General features: G+C 34.1%; 1 long non-coding RNA gene across 4 annotated transcripts; it reads left to right on the top strand.

Moving 5' to 3' along the window:
- The first annotated feature begins 236 nt into the window (after positions 1–236).
- Positions 237–6,124, top strand: LOC127864433 (uncharacterized). Of its 4 annotated transcripts, none has more exons than XR_008041933.1 (4): positions 237–800; positions 1,345–1,485; positions 2,328–2,501; positions 3,392–3,428. It is a non-coding gene; the product is annotated as an uncharacterized LOC127864433 (long non-coding RNA). The 4 variants fall into 4 exon arrangements; XR_008041932.1 differs by lacking the exon at positions 3,392–3,428 and adding an exon at positions 2,917–3,225; XR_008041931.1 differs by lacking the exon at positions 3,392–3,428 and adding an exon at positions 3,496–6,124 and having other exon boundaries at positions 238–800.
- Positions 6,125–6,367: the final 243 nt, after the last annotated feature.

The raw sequence follows: 6,367 nt of genomic DNA, 5'->3' as shown, positions 1-6,367 counted from the left end.
AAGTGGTTGTTAAGGATGTTCGATCGTTTCCACTTTACGGTAATTGATTCACTATATCGTGAAAATTAAAAACCTTTATATATTTTCACGGTTTCAAAATATTAGGTTGGAATAAACGAGTGTAAATTCTAGTTTTACTGTTTTGATAATGCGCCTTCAAATTTTCGGCATTTACATATTTTCGAGATTTACTGCATTGAAACCAAGCGTTCGATTGCTCGATGTCACTTCGTGATCGACATCGATGAAACGCTTGCTTACGCTGTAGATGTTATTTTCTGTGCAAATGCAAGCGTCTATTGATAACGAAACGATAATTTGTCAACAATGAGAATCAGATACTTGGCTTAATAATTTTCATTTAAAATGTCTAATTTGGATATAATTCGGAATACAAAACGAAACTTAAAAGGTATTGAAAACAACAACGTTCAAAAGAACAATGTGGATTTCAATAGAAAGACTATTTCCACCGACAATCAGGATTTCCGGTATGACCACTGTTATTTTGACGATTTTTCTATCGGTTCGTCGGTAAGCGTGACCACATGTGACAACAGCGATGCTAGTTGGATATAAAATTGGTAGACGTGTCGTTGAACTCGACACATTGACCGAATCGCTTTTAGCATGCAGTACTTGTCAAGTGCCCATGAATTTACTTAACACTGTAGAAAGCATGGATTTCGACAGGCATGTGTTTTGGACATACAGTTTAGCAATTGTGGTGCAGTGAATAATGCGGCTACTGGACGGAAACATGGCAGAGTTTATGACATGATCACAAAGCTTGCATTTGGGTAAGACTTCTTTGTCTTTTTGGTACATTGGTACATTGGTGCATTATATCATGATTTATTGTCTAAATTACTGATACTTTTGAATACATTCAGATAGTTATCTCTAAGTAATTCGCATGTAGTCTACATGCATACATTTTTTATATTGTACTTGCTATATTTTTCCTTCATATTTTGTCTGATTTACTGCCAGTAAACACAATTACAGTAGAATGTGAATGGTTGTCCTTAGTTAAACATGTATATTTTAAAGTGACATAAGTTTATTTTCTTCCTGCAGTCCTAGTTATTAATACCGGTAATAAATATGAAATTTTACAAGTTTACAAAACATAAATATTCTCAATTTGTCAAATACGTATTGGTTTTGAAAATAAAGGGCTTGCATTAATTATTATTTGTGTGTATGTAGATCACTAGGTCTTATAAAATGTTGTAACTTTTGTAAATTAGTGACATTATTTCATATTATTTTATTCCGCATAAGAATATTCTAGCATTGTGCATTGTCAACTGTTCTGTCATTTACTGCAATCTGTTTCAGGTAAATCAAAAACTGGGTGTTTCACCTGGGACTTTCACATCGAAACTGGCCCTTCTCCATGACCTTCAGCACAAAAAAAGAAAGGCTATAGCTGTTACTCGTGCAGCAAAACAGTGACGCATAAGACTTAAAACTCGAATGGTATTTTTAATTATGGGCATTTTATATTTAAAACACAGTATTCTTCATTTGTATGCCCCCAATTGGCGACATAGTTTTCGCACTGTCCGTTGGTCGGTCAGTCCCTCACACTTTTCGTGCCTGCTCTCTAATTCAAGTAGTTTTCATCCGATCTTCACCAAACTGGGTTTCTTACAATTGTATGGATTATTTTTTTATATAGTTACAAAGTTGGAGTTTGGGGCATCCGTGGCGTGTGGACACATTTCTTGTTGTAGATTGTATCAATAGATCCATCAATTTTATTTTATGCTTTCCGGTGGTTTATAGAGAAATATCAGTGAAATAAAACTGGTATTCCACTGTTTTAAACAGTGAAAAATAACAGTGAAAAATATTGATATTCGTCACTGTTTTACTGTGAAATGACGTCATTTTTTCAACGAAATGACGTCATAACTCCAGCGAAAGTGTCCAGATTAACTCATTTACAATGTAAATAAACGGTGAAAAAAGCATAAAATAAAAAGAAAATTTGTTGGATTCGGTGGAATATCGATTTTATATCACTCGTGATCATAGAAAATATATATTTTCACTCGTGGCTGCGCCGCTCGTGAAAATATTGTTTTCTATGATCACTCGTGAAATAAAATCGATATTCCACCGAATCCAACAAATATCCTCTATATACATGTATATGCAAAGTAGTAGTAACATTTAAAAGCATATGCTAATGTTTGTAAATTGATTATTGTAAAAGCATTAATGTGCTGTGTAATCATTTCTTTAAATAAAAATCGGAGATAACCCATGAAGGTGCAAGCAAATTTTCCAATTTGAAATTCTGTTTTTCTGTTCAGGCATTCAAAGGACAGTGCAAGAAGTACGAGCGGGACCAACATACAGTTCAAACATAGAGGACCAAGACGTTGAAGTTACAACTATACCCCCACCTATACCCAAGCCTGGTCCAGCTGGGCTAGACACTACTGGGAAGGAATTTGTTTTCTTTGATTTGGAAACAAGAGGGTTAGGTAAAGTTTATTTTTAACATATTCCTTATTCACAGTGTTGCACATACAGAAGTTTATCTTGGTCCAATTCAGGTATTTAGGTACTCTAAATCTCCAAAGTTGAACTTCTATTAAAAAATATACATATTTACTTACATGTATAACATAATTCAACCTGCTACTGCTGAGTAACTCAATGTGTAAGAGATATCGTGTGAATTGTTGGTCAACCTAGCATATGATTGAATTGCAACAAGAGTTATGTTCAGACTAATTTCTCATTTTGCTTTCATATAATACATCATTCTTAATCTTTATTGATAAAATGATAGTAAATACCACTTAGATAATGCAATGTTACATTACCCACAACTGGCTTTAGTACATTATTGTGCATCATTTAAGAATTTAAACACTCTTCTCTTCGCTTCTTCAGATTTATGAATACATAAGATCATTAGATGCCAACAACTTACTTTGATATATCCATGAATGGAAGAAAAGAGCGTTTCAATTTTCATAATAACAGTTATTATGCCCCCCTTGGAAGAGAGAGTTAATATTGTTTTGCTGGATGTTTGTCTGTGGGTAGATCATTAAGTTTCCGATCAATAATTTGTCAACTTTTTCACTGATTGGCTTTTTACTCTCCATGTGCATAGGGATTGGACAGTTGATAACCCCCATTTAAATTATGGTCACTTAGTCAAAGGTCACAATAAGTGTGAAAATTGTTTCTGATCAATAACCCTTCAACTGAACATTCTCTTAAACCACAATGCATAGAGAATGGATGTGAAGGAACCTCTTCTACGATTGTTCACATTAAGCTTAAAAAAAAGTCCTGTCCTGGTGGGGGGCAATGTTTTTCCCTTTTATATTTATTGTAAACACTTCAAATGTATTTTAAGAAGTTTACATTGTACTTGGGGGAGCGACCCAGGGCTCTGTGATTAACGGGGCTAAAATGGATTTTGTGCAATTTCTATTTAAAATTTTTGTTTTGTTTTTTCAGAGCACACTTCTCACATAATTCAGATAGCTGCAGTGCATTCAACTGGTCAATTTTCAACATATGTGATTCATGAGAAGAAGATTTCCTTGCAAGCGTCAGTGACAGTTGTTAGCGACTCTATGCTTGTCAAGAGACAAACAGTAACAGCTGTCCCCATCAAATCTGCATTGACAAGTTTTATAACATTCTTACAGAAATGTTCACCAATTATTTCAGTTGGGCATAATATAGAGTCTTTTGATTGTAAAGTGTTGCTCCGTGCTATCCATACTTGTTGAAAAATGTTTGAGTTTCAGCAAAATATTTGTGGCTTTTTAGATACTTAAAAATGTTAAAAATGTTAAAGGAAATATTACCAAATATGAAATCATATAAGCGGGAACATTTAGTTAAAGACGTCATTGGTGAATTATACATGGCACATGGCGCTATACAGGATATTTTAGCTTTACAAAAGTTAGTGAACTCTGTTCCTCTTGACCAAAAATTGTTAACAAATATTCATTCAGCTTTTACCGAGCAGTGTTAACATACAATGTGTAACTAAATGTTGCTTCCAACATCAAATCTTTACAAACCATAATTGATACAAAAGTTATAAGTCAAGGTGTTGCAAGGAAAGTTGCAGGAAGTGGATTTCAACTTAAACATTTGAGTCCTGTATCAAAAAGAAACGGACTGAGTGGTTTGAGGAGCCCCCTGTCAGAGGTTACAAACGGACAAATCAGAGTAACAAAATCAGAGAAAATAATATGTACAATAGCGAGTTATTTGTTGCCTGACATCTAACCAATTGTAATTTGCATCTTGTATATAGATAAGCTATGAAATCTAATAGCTGTTACATAATTGTTTTTCCTTCTCGATGACGAACATAGTTGTGATTCTTATGTCAGTTGTATTTCTCATGTTTCACCTAAGTTGTAAGATATTTTTGGCAGTGCATTAAACCACAGATGGTGTGTGAAACATAATTGCCCAGCTTATTGTATTCTTTGTTGTTTTAAGCTTCACTGGCCAAAGGCCAGCGGGGCTTATGTTATGATTCTGTGTCCGTCGTGCGTGCGTGCCTGAACGTTTCCTTTAAACATCTTCTTCTCCTAAACTACTGGTCCAATTGTGATGAAATTTCTTAGGAATGTTCCTCTTTCAACGTTGTTCAAATTATGCCCCGGGGGTCAAATTTGACCCTGCCCCGGGGTCACAAAATTGAACATATGCTTATATAGGGTCTATTTTGTGAAAACTTCACATATTTTTTCGTCCATAACCATTGGGCCTTGGGCTTCCAAATTTGGTATGTAGTGGCATCTTATAGTCCTCTACCAAGTTTGTTCAAATTATGCCCCTAGGGTCAAGTTTGACCCTGCCCTGAGGGTCACAAAATTGAACATATGCTTATATTAGGCATTTTTTGTGAAAACTTTAAAAATCTTCTTGTTCATATTAGTATGGCATAGGGCTACCAAATTTGGTATGTAGTGACATGTAATAGTTCTCTACCAAGTTTGTTCAAATTATGCCCCTTGGGTTAAATTTGAAACTGCCCCGGGGGTTACAAAACTGAACATATGCTTATAAAGTGCTTAATTTGTGAAAACTTTAAAAAAAAATTGTCCATATCTATTGGGCCTAGGGCTACCAAATTTGGTATGTAGTGACATCTTATAAACCTCTACCAAATTTGTTCAAATAATGCCTCTGGGGTCAACTTTGACCCTGCCGCGGGGGGTCACAAAATTTAATAAACGCTTATAAAGCGCCTATTTTGTGAAATCTTTAAAAATCTTGTCGAAAACCATTCTGACTATGGCTACCAAATTTGGTATGCAGGAATATCTTAAAGTCATCTACCAAGTTTGTTACTTTGGGTCAAATTTGACCCTGACCCGCGGGTCTCAAAATTGAACATTATATACGCTTGTATCTTGCTTATTTTGTGAAAACTTTAAAAATATTCTTGTCCTTAACTCTACATCTAAGACTTAGGGCCACCACATTTTGTATGGAGTGAGATATAGTAGTCCTCTACAAAGTTTGCTCAAATTATGCCCCTGGGGTTAAATTTGACCCAGCCCAGGTGGTTACAAAATTGTACATGTGCTTAAATAGGGCCTATATTTAAGTATCTGCACATGCGGAGAATATTTGTTTCAGTCTTTTTTTCAGCAGTGGAGCGATACAGGGCCATCATGGCCTCTTGTCTTTAAATACACATCACACAGTTCTAAAAATAATTTTAAAATACCTAGTACATATGTTCAATTTACAACCAACAACATGGGTAACAGGTGGGTGGGGTAATTTAAGATGTTTATTTGAACATCAACATTGTTTTTTCAGTTGTTACATCTGAAATATGTTCATAACAATATACATTATAAATATTTCTACGTGTATCACATTTCAGTTGATAATTTAATTGTTATGGAGCAGTTATTATATAGATATGTTTTAATTACTATTACAATGTTAGTCATTGTATTTTTGAAATTAAGTCCATATTAAAATTTCTATAGCAAAAAAAAATCCACGGTGACCTATCAATTTCTTTACTTCATTTTAATGCTTAGCTAGTTTCCTTTAATTATTGAGAACTTCAAATGAATATGAATATTACATCAACAGAAATATGTATCTGTATTGCATGTCATCTATTTTGAACTGTGCAATAAAAAATTCAAAACAAACAAAAAACTAGTCATACTTATTTCTCATTATTTTTTACGATTTCCATAATTTTTGGTTTTAAAACTGTTCACTATGATAATACACATGTTACAGTTGCTAAACTAATGCAATCTCAATACTATTATGCCATTTTAAATGTATTACACAAAAACATTTTACCGTACCCCCAAATTTATGCCCC

This window comes from Dreissena polymorpha, chromosome 1 (genome assembly GCF_020536995.1).
Source record: "Dreissena polymorpha isolate Duluth1 chromosome 1, UMN_Dpol_1.0, whole genome shotgun sequence".
Lineage (NCBI taxonomy): Eukaryota > Metazoa > Mollusca > Bivalvia > Myida > Dreissenidae > Dreissena > Dreissena polymorpha.
The sequence above is the reverse complement of the archived record's forward strand: the minus strand, read 5'-3'. Positions and strand labels throughout refer to the sequence as shown.